We start from the raw sequence: 20,813 nt of genomic DNA on the forward strand, positions 1-20,813 counted from the left end.
CTGAAAATGAAACACATTTTTAATTGCTCCATTGCTAATTCTCTGATTTGGATCTGCTTGTAATTAAGCTAAACTATTTTCAATGGAATTTTTCTTTGAAGTATTTGCAGCAATGCAGAGAATGTGTGGTACTGTGCTGAGCCTAAGGAAAAGGGCAAACAGAAATACTCCCTTGTCCTGTGAATGCCACAGTCTCTCTAAGGACTCCATGACTATTAAGCAGGCACTTTTCCCAAAAATCTACATTCTTACAGCATCATTTATAGGGAACTTAAACAGCACTCTGTAATGATGCCCTCTGGTGACTCCAAGAATTTTTACACTCTAATGAAATAAAAAACAAGATGGAATTTGACCTGCTAAGTACTCTGGCAAGTTGGACTATTCATTAAAGATTAATGAGCAAATCAGAGCTCCTAGAGCTCAGTCAGGCAATATATATAAGCCATACACATACAGAGGTCCAGGACTACCTCCAAGTGTTGTAGGAGCAGAGCTGTAATGTGTAAGACAGCCTCTCACCCAACCATGCAAGTAATCTCTTCTAGATTAACAATAAAATCCTGCCTTTTGGCGCTGCAAATTGATAATTTCTTTTCTGCTGCTTAGAGAAAAGATGAAATAAAAAAAAACTCTTGAGCTTTTCTTGAGGCAGAGAATGTGGAGGATGTTAATTGATTGTATGAAATCTTAGAAATTAACCAGCTGTTCAAAGGAATGCCTCTTGTTTATTCTACACTTACTGTGGCTGCCACGCACTTTCTGGAAAGCTGATTTCTTCCATGCACTGTTTCCTCTCCTGGATATTGCTTTTTATATGCACAATCTGTCTGCAGCATCTAACATCTCTACATTTCCTGCCCATCATTTCCCCACCATACAGGCACACATGACTAGTGTTGTACTGGCTCTGGAGCTCGTGTGCTTCTTGCTCTGTTCTGGTTGAAAAGGACTCTCTTTATTTGCAGGGTTGTGTTATTTCACAGCTGGATCTGTGGATGTATAGGGTCTGCAGACTAGTGCAGATGGAAGGAAACAATTGTGGCTGGGAATGGATGGAGTTGGTGTGGGCATCCCCTTCAGTATTGCTTCTGTTTTAAATCATGACTGAAGCTATGTCCTGATCCATACGGCTGCAACACTGGCAAGGTAATGAGATTATTGAACTCTAGGGCAGGTAGCCCAACAGAAAGCCATTCACAAGCTCATACAAGCAAGGTAATGAATAGAGGATAAACAAAAAAAAACCCCAAACAAACAAAATTAGACAAAAAAAATCCCAAAAACAAAACAGAAAAAATCCCAAAACCAACCCCCCCCCAAAGACCCCAAAAACAAAAACCCCAACTCAAAAAAACACCCAAACAAAAAAAAAAAACCAAAAATAAAAATACCTCAAATCTCCCACCCAAAACTGTGTTAATAACTTTGTATGAGGTATGATGTATTAACTAATTACCTCATCTTTTTTAATTGAATTGTCAAATTAGGCTTATACTCCCAATAACTGTATCAGTAACTCCTCTTCTTTAAGCTCTCTTCCCCCATGCCATGCTTGGGAGAGGATGCATCTCTTCCCATTCATGTCTTTTGCACAACAGCCCCTTAGGCACAGTGTAGATCAACTGGGTTTTATGCATATTTTCTCTAAGAAAAACTAAAGGAGTAAACAAAATATTTGTTCTGACAAGATGCCTACTTTGATCATAAATGTTAAGATCTGGAGGTGCAAGTATGATTTTATTCTTACTTCCCAAACAGAATCTGCAGAATCTTCTTTACTAACTTCTTCATTAAGTCAGTAATTTCCCTTTCAACTGCAGTTTGTATTTTAGGAAAATACCTTATCTTGATTTTACAGGCCATTTAGTACCTGTAGAGGAGTTTGTGATACCAGTTTAAGGTCTGATAATGCATCTGGGAAGGGCTGTTTTTCTGTACTAGCATTTGCAGTGTTTCAGTGTACGTGTCTTGCAGTCACACAGTGCTTTCTCCTGGCCTGAACAGTTACCCAGGTTCTTTGAGGAGGAGAACACACCCTTTGATAATTCATACATCTTTAGTGCAGTATCTATGGATGTAGCACACCAAAATTAGTACTTTTCTTAGTGGCCATGCCCAGCCTTTCATTTCTAAGGTGATATTTCAAAGAGCCCCTGCTTCCTTCATGATCAAAATTAGAGTTGCTTACTCTGTGTGCTGGCCTGCTGATTCTTTCACACAGGCTCATGCAGCTCAACCAGTTGTCTTCAAGCTCCTCTTTCTATTGCAAACTTATGTTCCACCTGGTGTACTTGTGCAGTGATTTTTGCTGTGTCCAACCATCTTCCTCCACAAAGGAACTTCACTGCTGTTCAGTTTAGCCTCAGTGAAGCTGTCAGGCTCACTGCCCTGTCTTCATCAGCTGGGAACTGATCAATGGCACGTGTGATGTCTTGTGCTTTCCACAGTCTGACAGCCTTTGAGATCATGAAAACAGCAGTAGGAGACATGGGCTTTGGTATGATTGTATGACTGGTGGTAGAATATTGTCCATTTGTACATATCTTTTCAGCTGTTTTACAGTCTATCACAACACAAGGAATGTGTAGAACAGAGCTGATTTGAGTGCAATGCCTATTAAGTGGTCTGCTTGTATTTTTCCAGTCCTCTTCATCCATGAGTTATTTTGGTTTAGCAGCTGGAGTAAGACCAAGAAAGGAACTTGTATTCTACAAGGATTTGGGGGACAGCTCTGAAGCTTATAAGCTTTTGGATGTAAATGTGCTTGTATAATTTTTCTTGTCCTATGCAGAGAGAACTCTTAAGGCAATATTTTCAAGATTAGGCCTTTGGGTAAACTGGTATAGGGATTGCTGGTAAGGAGACACACCAGCAATATAGATAACTCCTTGAGGGAGCTGCCAGAGGGAGATTTTTGCCTCAGTTGTGATTCAGGTAATTTGCCCTCTTACCTGTCAGTGTGTCAGTCCCCCCTCTCTCTTGTTACTTGCCTGCTCTCCATGTGGCTTGTATTTTTATTCTTGCTCTTAGCAGCGTTGGTTCCATTTTCACACAGGCTTTCACTGCACTGGGATTGTTTCTTACACAGCTGAAAGAGCTGCTCCTGCAGATCATCGTCCTGGGCAGGAGTGGCAGCAACTTACTCCAGGACAGGACACGAAAGTTGCCATTTGGCAGAAGCTGCTGTGCAAATCAGGTCACCATATTCCACTTCTCTCTGTGCTTTGTTATGGTAGGTTTAGGAGTTCTGAACAGAGAGGTATTGGCTACAAGAGAAGGGTTGTAGAAATACAGAGAACCATGCAGAGCTGTAGAGAAGTTTCCCACCTGAGGTACGTGGAGAATTATCCATCAATGAGAGGGAGGCTCCAGCCAGACAACTCCTCCACTGACGTGTTGAGGCAAGTGACTCAGCTCTGCAGTGGAGAAGAATGTCCCTAGTGCAGCTTTCCCAGAAACACCTTCACCTGGAGCTTTCTTGCTCAGGAATTAATTTGCTTGTGAAAGATCATCAGTCCTCAGAGCCTGGGGTGACAGAGTTGTGGGCAGGTTGCTCTCATGGGGATGAGGATGCACAGCTGTAAGCAAGCCTAATTAAGGCCTCTGACGAACTTTCCAGCATAACTGCACCAGTAATTGTCAGGATCTATGAAGTAAATAAAGGTTAGTTGTTCTCTCAGTTCTGAGAGTTGCAGAAGTTTATAATCATCCTCTTATCAGGAATGAAATACATTGAGGCCTATTAAAGCAGGCAGCGGTTGCTATTCACTGGTGCTTTGTTAACAAATAAAAGCTTTCAGAAATAACACAGGATGAGTCTGGCAGCAGTCAACTGACCTGTAATTTTAAGATTGGAGAAATGATTAGGAAAAGAAAGCAGAGCATAGCAGAACTCATAGCCTGGTAACTCCCATGAGCTTATCTGCAGCTTGAGCTGCTATCACGAGTGAGACCCCGAGTATCTGAGTCTCCTGAACTGTACAGGTTTGCACAGCAAATCACCCTTCTGGGAAAAAGAAAGGACATGAATGATTCTGACAGAATCGTTTTGTGAGCAGTTTTTATATCCTAGCCTTTTTTTTTTATTAGTAATTTGCTTTTGAAGATGATCATTGCAGGGAGTGGCCCAGTTATGAAGATACTTGGGCCAAATCTTCTGAAACTCCTGTAAACAAGTTTTGCTTGACTCTGGCAGCACAAACCAGTTTTAAACCTGGTTTGAAATGGCTGGCATTCATGGAAGTACACTGCATATGGCAATGGACAGGGAAAAAAGTGCCATCTCAACAGGTACCTGCTATCAAGAAGCCCAGTTGGCAAGCATTATGTAGGAGAAGCAGTCTGGAGTCAACACCTGAAAGCTGACTTTTCATGTGGGACAGGAAATTATTGAATGTCTGGAGTATCTGGTTTATTTGCTGTCAGCTTTTCAGCCTCCTAAACAAGATAAATCCAGTGACACATGGAGTTTGTGAGTCCCTGTGCTGGCATTGTGAACACTCCTCTGCATAGAAGAGGGTGGTGAAGCAGAATAATGAAAGCATCCCACTGTGCAGCCAGATGTGCAAGTTTAGGTCTTCATTTGCTTGCCCCTCACCAGTGAAGGTGAAAGAGGTCTTTTGGGACCAGAGAAGTCCAAGGAAGCCAGGTGGTATATTAACCTCTTTGCTCCAGGACAGGGTTAACTGCAGAAATGGAAGTGTCCTGTCCTTGTTCACCTGCTAGATTACTCCAATGTAGTAAACTTTTTGAACTTTTCAGCCTGGATTCATTCTCAAGTTGGTATAAAAAAATGCATCTGTTGCCATGTACCCTTAGGATGCTTCTTGACTTCCCAGGATCATCTGTCTTACAGTAATGCTTTCAACATGTGCTTCAGAGTAAGGCACAAACCCAAAGGGGTTCACTGGCTGTGTGACTGCAAAGGCACATTCTTCTTTCCTGGCTCTGACATATATACCTTGGGGAATATTTGATTGATGCACACAGTAAGATATCAGCATGCATTGATTAAGTGTATTCAAAAAAGGGTGTTCAATTGCTGTTGCATAAGAAAAAAATTAGCTTGTCCTTTTGAAACACCCTGGCATGGTTGGATTCAAGAATTATTTATTAGGGAGACTTTAAAGTAGGATGAAAGTAAGAAATCCTATGAGAAAAATTTCTGGTTATTTCTTACATTTTCTCCACCCCGGCCTCACCCTGAACTGTTCAATATGGTTAGAAGGAAAATCCTTTCCAAACCCTTTCAATCTAAAATATCATCAGATGGAGCAAAAGGAAAGTTGAACTTGCTCCAGTAGCATTCCCACACTGAAATATTAAATATTCCAGCCCCAGAGCTTGGGATACAGGGAAACCATTAGCAAGATGCCCATGCTGTTTGTGGAGGGGGGATCACAGAGTGTCTCACGCCTTGGACGCTGCAGGGGACAATTTGGCAGAGCAGAAGTTATCCTTCTGTTTGATGATGTGGTGGCTCTGGTGGCAGTACCAGCCTACAGACCCCTGTCTTGTTCTCTGTCCCTCCTTGCTGGTTGCCATGCCATTGGGCACAGTACTTGTGGCTGGATTAAAGCAGGTTCCCACAAACAGCACTGAAGACCAGAACACTCACAGGGCAGGCTGTTTAAAGCCCAGCACTGGTCAGATTTACAGCAGGTAATTGCATGCAGGTGATGCCTCTCCCATCACTGGGGTGTCAAGGGTGCACTGTGCTGCATAAGGTCCTTGCTTTAAGCCTGTAGGCATATTCTAGAAGGCTTTGCTCCAGCTTCAACTCCATCAAATCATGGTCCTGGGAAATAAAACATCATAAAATGTAGTGTCCCTGTGCTTGAGAGCAGCTGAGGAGGCACAGGGAAGGTTCAGATGTAGGTGAATAATAATTTGTTGTCTAAGCTCCACCAGACTGCTCAGTACTGTGACCTCTTTTATTGAACAGCACTGACACAACACTGCATTCAGTAACAGGATTTGAGAAGAGTTTAAATTAAAGATGGAAATACTAAATCTACTAAACAGCTATAACTTTTTCTTGTCATACTGGACAGGAGAAGAGATAGAAAACGTGTAATGTACTGCAAGATTAGGTGAGATAGAACTACCTCAAGTTTTGTAACACAGGTTTGGATTTCTAATTGTTTGCTAAAAAAAAAAGAAAAAAGTTAGGCTCCTTCTCTTGCTCTAGCCAACTATGAGTACAAGCAATTATGTAAAAACTTATTTTTTTATGACATTTATTGTTACAAAGAAAATAAGAGAAACTGCATGCCAACATTTATTATAATTTCATTAGCATCCAAGTAGATCTAATTTATGTGGAGGTTCTGTTTCCAAGAAGAGGATCAAATGAATCTCATCTGACAGACAATTGAGTTATAAAGGCTTCACATGAGAACTGTTCTCCAACAGAATGTAAACAAGACATACTGATTAATAAGGTCAGACTTACAATAGGGAGCTAAATTATGGCAGGACTCATCAACGAGCAACACATGCTAGACCTTCTCAAATGGTACAAGTTAGCATGCAGTAAAGCAAAAGTTTTAAATTAACCCTAGTATTTTACCCTCTGGGCAGTAGAACTAGAAGTTAGAGGAAGTAAGTTTATAAACCATAGAAGTAATATGATTCCATGTGACAAGTTGTAAAGACTTGAATTTCTCCCAAAGACACAGATTTTTACAGTGTTAAATATCACTGTAATTATTAAATCTTGCATGAAAACCCCAAGGAAACAAACTGTAGCATAAATGTAGCATCTGAGACTTAAGATTTATATTCTGGGAACTGACTGAAATGCACAAGCAGAAGATTCATGTAGCAAAATGTTGTGAGGGCATCCCTGCTAAATGCCTTGTGGAAAGTGCTAAGCAAACTGGAATAGTTCCAAAATATGTAGGTGGGATTGTTCTTCACAAAGCTGGGATTTACTCCATTATTGTCCAAATGACTCAGCTGAAATTACCACAATCTACTAAACATACTTTATTTCAATACATTTTGCCCTAGCCTTTCCTCTCTGTGGCTACATGGCCTTAATTCACCTAAATTTCTAAAATGGTGGTGCCAAGTGGTCCTGATAACACCACTGCACTTTCCACAGCCAAATATGATGTAGACTCATCTGCATTTTCAGGACAGTGTGTCATTGCCTTCTATCAACATTTTCTTTGTTAATCTACTGACAAGAGAAAGATACTGCCTTCCCTGCTTTTGGACTGAGCTTCTCTTCTGTGACTTTGCCAGTTGCTAAATGACCTTGAAACTGATTCCCAAACACAGAAAAGTAGTTATTTGAAGCCATGATGCTTAATTAAACAGTCAATCCATGAATCCTGTTTGCTTTTACTGTAGCAGAGCAAATAGGCCTTTTGTCATTCAAAGATGGATTGGGCTAGATCAGCTTTGTGCAGATAAAAACACAAGGTTTCCACTTCTGTATCTCACATCTGTATCTAGCAGGATGATATCCCCTGATGCTGTAGTGCACCACTCTTACAGAAAACAGGCTGTTCTTCCTGCCTTTTTATATAGAATACTGTTTAACTTAAATATTGGATCAGGATTTGGTCAGTCAATTCACAGCAGTTCATGTAATTTCAAATGGAGATTAAAATCCAACCCAATGCATGGATTGCAGTATTTTGTTTTTAGGGCTGCCAGTGCCAGCTGCTTCAGCAGAAGGTTTAAGAAGCTCCTTAAAGGACAAGTATAAAATATTATTGAATTCTACCTTTGAGCATTTGAGGGACAGGGCTCTGAAGCATTGTGGTTTATACCTCTAGCAGTTTTTCAGTCTGGTCAAAAAAATGTCAAACATCCTCAGTACCCTTTTAACTGTCCAGTGATGCTTTGGAACTTAACTCTCCACAATACCTATTGACAGGGATTTTGTAGCTTGGCTTAAGGTGTCACCTCCCTCTGCTCTTACAAATCTGCCATTTGTAATTGGCTTGCTTTCAATTTCACTGTGTTTCTTTTATTCACCTGTCATACCAAGATACATACTGGAGCTCCTAAGCACTTTTCATCTTCTGGTTCAAGTATTTCCCTCAGTAAACTCTAAACATTCCCCTTCTTCTCTTCTGACTCCCCAGGGAAGGAAGCCCAGGCATATTGGCCACCAAGAGATGCTTTGGCCAGGTACCATGCAGGTCTGAGCATCCAGTTCCTCTAAGTCTAGTCTAGAGCTCTGGTGCTCTTTCTCTATATTCTGTTTGGGTAAAGTTCTCTGTATAATATTTTACTTTAACATAAAATTTCCTATATTTATCTCTGTTTTAATCAATAATTAATTCTCATATAAATACCTTACCATGCTCTTTAAGATGAAGCAAAACATAGCATTGCTCTTTAATAAGTCTTCCTAACCACATTGGGTGTCCCAATGCCAAAACAGCTGCTCTTTTATTTTGGATGAGGGCCACAGATCCTAAAAACTGTGTAAGCACCCAATTCCTTAAAAAAAATTAGTCACAAAAATAGATCCTAAAAATTCTGTGAGCACCTAATTCCTTTAAAAAATTTAGTCACAAAAATAGATTCTAAAGTACTTGACTACTTTTAGAAATGCAAGCCAAACAAAGTGTGCTGAAACTTGCTTCTTTGGTTGTGAATTTGCAAGACGAAACAAAATAAACTCTGTGTTTCACAAGGGTTCCTGTTACCAGCCAGGAGAAGGAAGAGGCCCTTCCTGGAGCAAGCAGCCAGGAAGAGACAGGACCTAGCAGCTAACAGGGAAAGAAACCCATAAACTGAACTCCACTAGTGCCAGTAAGCCAAATTGTAGGGGCTGTGGTGATGATGGGGGACTGCAGGAAGAAAACAGGTGGCTGAATTTTGAGGTATGTGAAGAAATTAGAAAAATAATCTGTATTTTTTGGATACTGAATGGCACAAAAGAACTATTGGACCCCAGGCTAACACTTTTCAAACCACTCTACTGACAACATGTCATAACCAGACCAGAACACAACTACAAATAACAGCAGGAAATCTACCAACACCATGCCAAGAGAGTGAGTCAGTGTTAGTCATTTGGTGCTTTTCTTAATAATTGGGGGTTTTACCCAAATAGTACTGAAAATCGTTCTTCTCCTCCCTCTGTATTACCAGAGGGTATTTGATGTATATATATGTGTATATTTTTTTCTCAGATTTCATGCCATCACTTTGCCTGCCCACAACATTTACCCAACTTCTTTCCATCCTTATTAAAAATTAAACTTGTTTATTAAAATAAATTCCCTCAGAAGCTTTCCAGCAAAGTGTCTCAGCCTTTGCAAAGCACAATTAGCACAGGGGACAGAAAGCTCTGTGGAGAAAAGGGAGAACTTGTGCTGTTTTTGGTGACATTAATTCCCTTCATCTTTATACCTGTGTAATCACTAGTATACAGAAAACATGCTTAATACTGATCTAGCAGCATCTTCTTAGTATTAAAGTGTGCTGTACACACAAAACAGGAAGACAGCCCTTCTTACATTCTTTGACTATTTTTTTTTTATTTTTAGGTTTTTAAAGCACTTCCTCTGAGATTTATAATAACTGATTAAATATCAATCTATTTAATAATGCAACCAATAGTTACACTTAAATATTTTAGTTTCTCAGCATTCAGTGCTTTGAAAGTCTGTACTACCATTTGAAACAAACTAGAAATAGCTCATTTAAAGGATTTTGCCAGAAGACCCACTGGTCAGCACTTGTAACTTACTTGAAATGATTTCTCATGCCTCAGTTACAAGCAGCCTTTACTAATGGGTAACAGCTTTCTGTGGCATTGATACTCCCTCTTCTGCAAGCAAAGTCACACGTGCAGGGAGCTGCCTACGGGATGGAGCAGGGCCCAGGGGAACACAGGGCACCACAGGCTATGCTCACATCAATTGTGGCAGGTCTGCTCTCCAAGGGACTGGTTTCTGGAGAACCCAAAAAGGTGTAAGTTTATAACGTGCTTTATAGGTCACTTGCAAGCTTCTTCTGTCCCAAATGTGGAGAGCACCAGGTGGGCTGTTCTATATGTAAAGCAGTATCTTAGGGGAAGGAAAGTTTGGTCATACTGATTGATTAAACTGGATTTTTTAAGATCAAGGTTGGCCTGAGAAATCCACAAAGAACATACATCCATTGAAATGCTCTCTCTTCATTAAGAACAGTTAAGAGTGTCACTGAATTCAGGATCAAACGTCATCTCTGTAGGTGTCACAGTCCAGTAGGGAGGTAAGTTTGAGAAAAATGTCTTGTGTCAAAGTAAGTACCATCAGGGAGCTTTTTGTGTGGCATGGAGCTAAACCATCTATCCCAGTACAGTGGTTCCTAGCCTGCTTTTGGCCTGAGGCAAACACAGTCACCCAGATGAGGCTGAGCTAAGATTTGGGAATTAGCATATGCCAGGGGCCCTTTCCAGTGGGTAGCCTGGGTGAAGCCATGCTGCTTTAGAGGCTGAGACTTCAATAATAAGGGTGTGGGCCATTCTCTGCCAGAGAATGGTTTCAGACAAGTTTAATTCACTTTAATAAGTTAATTTTAATTTATATACATGGAACTGTGGAGTGTGGGCGAAACCTTAGAGGGACAGGCATTGCAGCTGCTTTGGCTTTTCTCCTGCCCCAGGGGATTCAGATCTCCTTGGTGTTCATGGATTCTCTGTGCTGCACAGCAGGAGAGAGTCTCCTGCTCCAAATTGTGAGTAGTTTGCTAGCAAACAGAGGTGTGAGAAGCAGGGTGGCCATTGCAGGAGTGGCATCAATACCCAAATACATTAATGTTACCCTGTGCTGTTGGTTTCCTGCCAGAGGCCCCAGCTACAGATCAGCTTCTGGGAGGGAAGGGAGACCTTTCCAAAAGGAGTAGGACCTTATGTGGAGACTTGCTGTCCTGTGTCTGTGCTGCTGGGGACCAGCTGTGGACCATGTGTCAATCACTGATGCAGGTCACTCATGAGGCATATTTTAGCATTATTCTCTGTGATGATCCCATCGCTACTGACCCACACATGTTGGCAGGGTGGGAAAGGCTGCAGTGCCTATGGCTGCATATGTGCACATAAGCACATGAACTGTTTGTCAGGCACAAACCCCATCTACCTCTCACTGCTGTACCTTTGCAGTGGCTCTTTTGAGTCAGGACTAAGAAATTTGCAGAGCACCAGCATCCCTTGTGTAAACAAACGTGCTTGCAGGCAGGCACTGGGGCCCTATCAGAAAACAAGATGGTTGGAATGATAAAGTACCAGTATGGTCTTGAAGGAGCTGGGTTTGCTAAGAATGTGCAGCTTCATTAAGGAGTTTTCGTGGCTTAAAGCATGTTTGAGCTGGTAAAAGTAAATGATGGGTAGGCCCTGATGCCCATGCAAACACCCAAAATGGCTGCACTCCCAAGGCAAAATCTTGGAGCTGACAGAGCTCCTGCAGGGTGAAACTGCTGGGCAGAAATTGCTAAAATGCTTTAATTAAACCACAGAGAGGAGGAGAAGGCAGATATTTCTCAGGAAGGAGAGCACCTTGTGTTTCCTCATGGGACTCAACTGCAATGCATCAGAGAGAAGTCATTGCTTCAGACAGGAGCTCTGGCCCAAATGTCAGCCCTTGGCATCTTCCTGCCAAGAAAAATAAGGATGCAGATGTGTTCCAAACAGACCCACCCAGAGAAATGGGCTTGGGGGGCTGGTACTGCCCCCTTGCCCTGGCAGCCCTCACTCCTGCCCTGGCAGGAGCTGGGTGGAGGAATGTCCCCAGCATGTCCAGACCCTGCTACCCTGCTCTCTTGATTATTTTTTACATGCTTCATTTCTTTGGAAGTGTTCAACTGATTTAAAGCACACATCAAGGTGGCAAAAAGAACAAACAGGTTCTCCACAGAAATCCTGTGAATTGTTGCTCTGCCATTCACTGTTGCAGGCAAAAGAGGCACCAGGAGATGCAAGAAGGAAATCTTCAAAGTTAATTATTTACTGGTTTATAGACTTTCAGCTACTTCAGCCTGGCAAGTTTGATAAGGAAGCCTGGAGCTTCAGCAGAAGCAATTAGTGTGACTTCTATGAGATATTAGTGAGTAATTGTGCCATTGTTTATTTCCTGTAAAGCAACAGACAACTAGAAAGGGTTTGTTTGCTGCTTGTAGATTATTTGTGTCAGGGTGGATGAATTCACCAGGAGAATGGCAAGTAGGAGCAAGAACATTACAGAGACTTTCTCCATGACAGTGCAAGGACATGCACTTCTCCCCATCTTGTTCAGTAATACATCTTCTCCTGCTTTTTTTCTTTGGTGTTAATAATGGTGATGACCCTCAGAGCAAGGTTTGTATTGGTATTAGCCCTGAGGAGACCCCAGGAGGGGAACAAGAGTGCCCTGGGATGCTGGCAAAGGGACAAATCACAGGGCAGATTTGTGTATCAGTCCTAGAAGACTCGCAAAAAGATGGAGGTGTCCTTGATAATCAATATTGAAGAAAACAGTGGAAGAAGTAGCAAAGGTTGTATTTCCCTCCATTTGCAAGTAGGTTTCCTTTTCCAGTTTATATCGCTTCCTGCCAGACATGAAACTGAACCCCTTTGTATGCAGGAATATTCCAGTTCACCTCAAATCAATTCCTGTCAGCTCTGAAAATGAAACATGAGAACTACTAAAAATAAGCAACAACAGGGCATGAAATAAATAATCTACTGCTTTGTCCAGAGAGAAATACTTTCTGACTTGGTCATCAGCAAGTAATTATCCTTGCAGGAACTGGCTAAGAGGTTAACATATCTAAAGTGCATAGCTGACCTTGTTTTGGGGAAGATAGTGGCCTGGGATACTTTTGAGGCCCTTTAAAGGTATGATTTTAAGAATAATGCTATATAACTCATTTAGAAAGCCTCTCTTTTCAGCAGGGAGTGATTTATAATTTGCCTTTATTTTTTTTCTGCAGCTACTGAGCATTTGGGCACTTCAGAAGTTCTCAAGGCCAATGTTAAACTGTTACAACTCTGAGGACAAATGGGAAATGTACTTTCTAGAATGCTTTCATCCAAACAAATACTTAAAATCTGTGAGTACCAGTACAGCCAGAAAAGGAAGCAGAAAGGAAAATTTTGCACATAAAGTGCTGTTCAGCTTCATGTTAGGAAAAACTGATGCTGGGAATCAGCAAAGCCATCTGAAACAAACAGGTTATCCCTTGGCAAGAATACCTAAAGTTCTTTGTAATGAAAGAAGACACAATAACTCTTAGGAAATCAAGTGAGCTAATATGAACCACCAAAGACATCCCAAGGATGAGATGCAAAATAAAAATAAAAAATAGGGCCTCTCAAGGCACTTCTGAAGTGATGCTAATCTGCATCAGTGAAACCAAGATTGCTACAAGCAACACTGACCTTACAGTTAATTTCAACATTTGTAGTTAGGCCTTTTAATTCCAAGGTTTCTTGAAGGTTGAGTGGACTGAATGGCAAAAAAGAAGCCTTGTCTGCACTCCCTCCCTTTGTCCTGAACCTCTGCTGGGCTAATTCTTTGCAGCTGCCCAGGCAGAGAGCCAGACCCTTCAGGTAGTGTATTATGGACAGAACAAGAGAGGGAGTTCTGGCATCCTCACAAACAGTGCACCCTTGGGCAGGGGAAAGCCCAGAAAATACCAAAGGGCCTGGTATTGCTCTCCCACATGGGCTTTGTAAGAGCCAAGATAAAGAGCATCCAGCAAAGCAGTATAATGTAGCAGTGGGACTCCAAAGGCTAGCCCATGGAGAAGGGGAAGGGATGTAGGTCAACTCTGCTCTCTTCAATCAGGACACATGGTTTTACATATCTTCATAGGGACCTTTGATGCATGTGCACAATAAAATTAATGTGGATGTTAAAAGCCTCTTCTGCACTATAGGCCTGTAATTCTGTCATCCCTCCATCCTCCCTCCCTCATGCTGACTAAACCTCTAATCCACTCTGTTTTGAGTTCTCTCAGTAGTTTATTTTTCTGTTTGAAAATAGTTGGTACCTTCCTGATTTAATTGCTTTACTATTTTATTTCTCTTTTAATAAATGCTCTCTGTTGTAGTCCATCCTTGGCACAGCACCTTCCCTTCCCCTAACAGAAGCTGCTTCACAGAATCAAAGAATGGTTTGGGTTGGAAGGGATCTTAAAAGGCATCTATTTCCAACCCCCCTGCTGTGGATAAGGACATCTTCTACTGGACCAGGTTGCTTAGAGATCCATCTAACCTGGCCTTGAACACTTCCAGGAATGGAGTATCCACAACTTCTCTGGGCAACCTGTGCCAGTGTTTCACCACCCTAATTGTGAAAAATTCCTTCCTTATATCTAGCTTAAATCTACCCCCTTTAGTTTAAAACCATCACCCCTTCCACTGAAGGCAATAGGAACGCGTACGTGAAATGCAGAGAATTTAGAAACGATTAAACAAAAATCCTTATCACATTTACCACAGAACTACTGCTCTGCTGCTGTTTACTGGCATTCAGCTGGGATAATCTCTCTCTTTTACTTAGCTTTAATGGCAAGAGGACAGTGACAGTAGGTGGGACTAGATGACCTTTAGCAGTCCCTTCCAACCCAAACCATTGTGTATTTCCAGTCCAGAGGGAATGCTGTCAGCGCTGGCGCACACCCAGGCCCAGCCCCAGGCTCCCTGCAGCATGGCCGGGGCTGTGTGGCAGGAAGGAGCTGTTGTTTCCTGCTCGCTGTGCTGCCTCTTGTTCCGCTTAAAATGAGAGGCCAAAAAGAGACAGATTGGCAAAGCAAAGTCTGGTTGGAAAGTTTCTAGTGTTCTTGCTTATGAAGGATTAACCTTGCCCTTGTCGAGCAAGTGACTTAGAGATTTATATTAGCACCATCGGGACTGCCTGTCACTAGCCAAGGTCTAAGTGTTTTTTCTTAAATGAAATCTAAAGGCTGTCCTCCTGCGGGAGGGTTGGCAGTCCTGCTGTGTCCCTCAGCGAGCCTGAATCCGCCATTGGTCGGGCCGGGCTGTGCTGGGTTCGGTGAGTTCGGTCTGCAGGCTCGGCCCGAGGGCTGCGCGGCCAAAAGGACCTCCCTGGGAACTAGCCTGCCAAAATCTGGCTCTGATAAAACAGCCCAACCCATCCTGTACAGACTTCTACTGAAAAATCTTGAAATAATCACAGAGGAAATGGCAGGAACTCCGGCCTCCCTTCCCGGCCTGGCCAGACACTCCCTGGCTTTTCCCCTCCCTGACACGCCGTGTCCCTGGGGACGCGCCAGGGCCGCAGGGCGTGAGGGGCCGGGAGCGGCCATTGCAGCGGGGCGTGCTCCGAGCTCCGCTCCGTGCAGGGGCATGGAAATGTAGGGTCAAGTTCACGGATTGCAGAGGGAGGAACGGAGAGATTCCTCTGGCCTTAGTGACATTTTGCTTATTTATACCAGCTGCAGATCTTATCTGGAACCTTGAGAGACTTTAGTGTGGCTTTCCTCATTTGCGTTTAAGAGGGCATTCAATTAACACGAGTGCCACACACTGAAATACCTGCTTTATGAGGGGCAGGGCTGAGCAGATTAAAAATACATAAGACTTTGGATTATATTACTTCCTATGGAACAGTTTCCAGTTCTGCTGGCCCAGACCATGTATCTTTTAAGCATGGATGAGATGTAAAGAAACCACTCCCATATTTTTATCAAGAAGGTGAGGCCATTGTGTTTGATTTTTTTACCTTGTGGTTTGTAACGTGTTAGATCCTGGTGAGACAGTCTGTATCTGGCATTGGTTTGGTACCTTTGTAAATTGCTGAACATCACAAGAGGATAATAAGGAAATGCTGTACATGCTCTACCTGCCCTCCATCCTGTCTGTCTTCCTTGGATGACCCCAAACATTATTTTAAGTGCAACATCCCTCTGTTGCACAGCTTTCCTTTAATGCTGGGGTTGTTTTTTGGTGTGCACTAGTGTATTCCTGTCCCAAAGCTACAGAGGAGCAATGTGTCAGCAGGCTGCAATGTTCATGAGTGTGCATGCACAGTGGTCATCAGTCTGCAGATACAGTTCTGGGCTGAGCAAATGATGCTCTTGGGAGCTATGATCCTAACTCCCCAAGATTCACCTGAACAAAACATCCAACTTTTAATTTGTAGAATTGCACAGACTGGTGGCAGCAGGACACAAGCAGGAAACGTGAGAAAACAGAGGAAAAAAACACAGAGATGCCGCAATGTTTGGTAGCAAGTAGGTTCCCCCCTTCCCAGGCTTCCTTCTGAAGTTGCCACCACCACCACCTTCCTCTTGGTTGGTGTCACAGACCATCACCCTGCATCCTGGGTGGTGGCAGCAGCCAGCAGGACAGTTCCTGTACCTTTGCACAGCTCCAAGGTTCCTAAAGCTGCTCCAGACTCCAGAGAAAGTGTGTGAAGCCTGTTCTGCCTGTATGGAGAAGCTGACATTGCCTCAAGGCAGGGAAGGAACATAGAAACCACCAAGTGATCCAGCCAGTCATGGGAAGAGTCACAGAAAGCAAGAAGTGAGCAGGCTTCGCCCTGGTCTTTGGGCATCTGTAGTCGCTCTGAGGCTGCAAACCACTCCTGGCTTGTCTCTCATCTCCTGCAGGCAGAGCGGGTTGTGTAGGCCACATAAAATGCATTTGAGTCCCAGTCCAGTCCAGACTGTAAAACTGGTTTAAATGAAAACAGATTTGGGCTCTTCTTGGACTGTGGGCAGACATCATCTCTGGGACGTCGCAGCTCCCTCTGGGTCCCTGTCAGTGCGTTGTCCTGTTGCTGCCTTGACAGAGCATTGGCCTTCCTCCCATCCCATGACACAGCTCCCTGGCTTTGTTCCTTCAGTGGGCAGCCGGAGAAGCGAGTGGCAGCAGCGTGGTGACCTCAGACTGTGACAGCTGTGGTGGGAATGACAGCCTCCAGCTGGCACGGCTCTCCGCAGTGCCGTCCTGTCTGCCCGGGGTTTGCTTGGTGCCTGACGAGGCCGTGAGCCTTCCTCAGCTGTTCTCTGCAGCTGCGATGCCAGCGATGCCCTCAGATCTGCGTGCAGGTCAGGACAGGCACTGCAGCCGCTCGCTAATCCCCTCAGGAAAGTTCTGCGGTTTGTTCCGAAGGCGCAGTTGGAGCTGGTTGATCCGAGCGGGCGGGCCGGTCTGGCGGCGCTGCCACATGTGCGCTCGGGGTGAAGGTCGGCTGCCGCCCCGGGCAGGGACACAGCGGCGGCTCCTGCCGTCCCCAGCCGGGCCGGCTCCGCCTGCAGCCCCGAAAGCTTCTCCTCCAAATCCTCCGCAGTTCTGGGCCACTTCCCGTGCAGCTTTTTGTGCTCTTTGTCCTGCCTTAGTTTAAAACAAGACTTCTGTTCCTTCTCTGGTGAGATTAGTGAAGGCTAGGAGGATATTTATCTCAAATTTTCCCATTATGTCTTCTTATACACCCGGGTCACAAAGTAATTTATCGTAAAGAAGCAGATGGTGTGAAAATATGACTGTTCCCAAATTCCACAGCATCCTAGCAGATGCCATTTTAACCTTGACCTGTGTTTTTCTGTAGCCTGGTTTATCTGGCTCAAGAGAAATTTCAGGAAGTTGTGCAGAGCAAGAGGGTGCAGCTTGGTTTTCATTGTTTTCACTGCTCCTGCTTGTATATGGCACAGGAAAACAAGGGGAAAATATCCTTTTGCTGGGACTCAATCACATGTTTCTTGTGAGCCTTGAGTTCAATCAAGCTTTGATAAAATGGAAACTGAGGGAATGCAGAACACATTGAGGGAAGCATGGTGCTCAGTGCAGGGCATGTGCTTTACATTTGGCCAAAGGTTGTTTGCTTCTCCTGCCTCCTTCAAATAATTCCACTAGCATCTATACATAAATAACTTGCCATGGCAAACATCAGCTCTGAATCCACAATTCTATCTTTGCTCAGGAATATTAATCTAAATTTTTTTTTTCCTTATAAGTCTAATGAATTTTTGAAATACTTCCTTTCCAGTCAAATAATGTTAATTATACTGCATTTGCATAACATACATTGCATCAGCTGGAAGCCAGGCTGCTTTGTGAGCTGTCTGGAGAGCTCTGGTAAATTAAATCAAGTCAGTCCCCTTCCTTCAGTTTAAGTTGCTTTTCCCAAGTCATGACTCCTCCTCTCCCTCCTAAATCTTTTGTGACTCTTCCCCTCCTTCCCAGCTTCTCTGTGGATGTTAATGCTCTCTGAGGAGTCACTAGATGACCCTGTATACTCTTCCTAATTGCCAGCTTCTAACAATCATGACTGTTTAAATGTAAGTGGCAAACTCCCTTCTGTGAGCCCCATGATAGTCTCTCCAAGTCCTGGCAGGGAGGTGCAGGAAAGAATTAGAGGCAATTCTTCTGTGAATAACAGCAGGAAGATTTGCTCAAGCCTGTCTTTCAGGGCTGTCTGGGTTTTACATGCTGTGATACACAGTCTCTGTGCACATACCACTGCACTCAGAAATGCCTTGATCAAGGCCAAATATTGCTTTGCTGAAAATCTTGATTCAAAACTTGAAATGGAGGCAGCTCGCTATGTGCTAACAATGAATGACCCTCCTACTTACACATTTTTGTCATATTTATTCGAGCAGCTTCAACTTCTAGATGTATGGCAGGCTTTGTTGTCAGATTAAAAACCTCTGCAGTCCAAGTCATCTCTCTTCCCTGTCTCAGGTAGCATTTACAGCTGACTCATCTGTGTCTGACTCACCTGATGGCACAGCAGTTGCTTTCAGGACAGTTCTAAGAATGGACAGTCAGCTACAGGTAGGAAATTTGGGATGCTGCAGGCAGAGTCGTGAGTGGAGGCGGTGTTGTTCTAGGAGGAGCTGCCATTCCCATAGCTAGATAAGAGATCCTGCTGTGTCTTGGGATCTTGGGAGCCGTGGGCAAATCCAGTGCATCCTGCTGAGTGGTCAGACTTGTCCAGTATGGTCTCTGCATACTCTGTGGTCTTAGTGGTCACACAGAGATGGACTTCACAGCAAGTGTCCTTCAAGCCTGACATGAGGTGTTTTGGACCACCTGTGCAAGTGCTGAGTGGGTTGTCCAGGCTATGCACAGTGTCACCAATGGGATCAGGATGTACCAGACTTAACTCTGCACACACAGTTATGGTGTAGGGTGCTTGAACAAAATATGTCAATCCACTACAGGCTTCCCTTTCAGTCCCCAAGCTGGAGCTCCTCAATGCATTTAGGCACCATAGAGTGGGTTGAACCAGCTCAGTGTGGAGCTGACTGTGCACATAGACAGGCACCAGTACTGGGACTGGAGAGGTGGTGGGAGCAGGCAGGGGCAGGCAGGGCTGCTCCTCTTGACAGCAGCTCATGCTTAGATTGACATAAACCAGCCATGGCACCAGGTCCTCAGTGATTCATCTGGGATTTTAGCATCTTGGAGAGACAAGGTAAAAATGTGGCTGAGGCTCATGCTTTGGTGAAGCTGATGAAGGCTTCAGACCAGCAGACAAATTTCTGCTTCTGTCTGGTAAAGAGGGCATAACTGGGATACTGGGACGATTGGTGGTTCTGGTGGAGCTGGCCCAGACACAGGGTGGACTAATCTGTGCCACAAGAAAGAACCAGGATCACCAGACTGTGGGGCTGGACACATGTGGAGGCAGAAATTGCACCTGCCTTGAGTAATGTATCTGCTGATCTTCTCCTTGTTAAACTTTCTGACCAGGCCCAAGAAAAGGATCCTACTGATCTCTCACAGCTGTAGCATACCAAGTACATAGATTTTCCTAGTAGCACATTTGGTCCTTAACTGAGGCAATGAAGTCCTGGGTGCTCAAACCGTGGTGATTCCCTGTCTCTTCCTTTTGTGATGACCCCAAAACCTTTACAAAACTGCAGCATATCAGTATCTTTGACTGGATCTTCCCTTGACTTTGGGGGCTTGGAGGTATCACTGAGCTTCTCTCCTAACAACATAGTGTGCAAAATATTCATCTTGGTCTGGGCTGTGCTAGGGCTGTGGAATACTCTGTCTTCATAAATATTTTTCCTCCCTTGTCCTTCTGGAAAGTAATTTCCCTTTAGTTCCTGTTGTATTAAATAAATCCCTTTGCTTCAAAAGGGACTAACAATCTGGCATCTGGGAGAGAGAAGACAAAGGAAAGACAACAAGTTGAGTGCTGGACTGTGGGTCAAAAGCTTCATCTGTAAAATCCTAACAGGGAAACACGCTGATAAAAGGAGGGAACAGGAGTGAGAACTGGGAAAAGTGCTTCAGGCTGTTGTTTTCTGGCACAATGCCCAGCAGGCACTGCACCAGGCAGCTCAGACCTGGAGCCTGCTTTCCCTGCTGCGTGCTGCCTGCGTCATTTTCTGGCCTGGGACGACATCTGGCTGGCATCTTCTTTTCCACACCCCCGGAGGAGTGCTCTTTCTAGCTGGTTACTGCAGTGCTTGGCATTAAAATACAGTGAATTAGACTACAAAGTAGCATGAGATCGGCTTAAAAATAATGAGGCTTAAGTGGAGTTGAACTTTGAGTGCTTTCTGTTTGCCTTCTGGGTTAAAAAACTTTATAATATGTCATGTCCATGAATTCTTGCATTTCACCATGACTGTGAGTGCTCAGAAGTCACCTTAAGAATAGGAAAAAAAAACACCAAACAAACCAAAACCACAAAAAACCCAACAAAATAAAACAAACATAATGCATCCATATCTCTTTATTGAGAAGTCCAGGGTAAATTATTTGGGTTTTCAATTAACACTAGTTATTGCAAACTCTCAATTAAAAAATAGGGTAATTAGCAATAGAAAGTAGAAGGGAGATGGTGGGAAGAGAAAACTCACAGAAATGGGGAAGAAGACTCATTACCTTC

General features: G+C 43.6%; 1 long non-coding RNA gene across 1 annotated transcript in view; it reads left to right on the forward strand.

Annotated features, from left to right (window-relative positions):
- The window catches only part of LOC131082779 (uncharacterized), a 47,614-nt gene extending 27,202 nt beyond the window's left edge, over positions 1 to 20,412 (forward strand). The window contains exon 3 of the long non-coding RNA XR_009114380.1: positions 20,057 to 20,412. This is a non-coding gene — a long non-coding RNA (uncharacterized LOC131082779). The remainder of the gene's footprint in view (positions 1 to 20,056) is intronic.
- The last annotated feature ends 401 nt before the right edge of the window (positions 20,413 to 20,813 follow it).

This window comes from Melospiza georgiana, chromosome 4, assembly GCF_028018845.1.
Source record: "Melospiza georgiana isolate bMelGeo1 chromosome 4, bMelGeo1.pri, whole genome shotgun sequence".
Taxonomy (NCBI): Eukaryota; Metazoa; Chordata; class Aves; order Passeriformes; family Passerellidae; genus Melospiza; species Melospiza georgiana.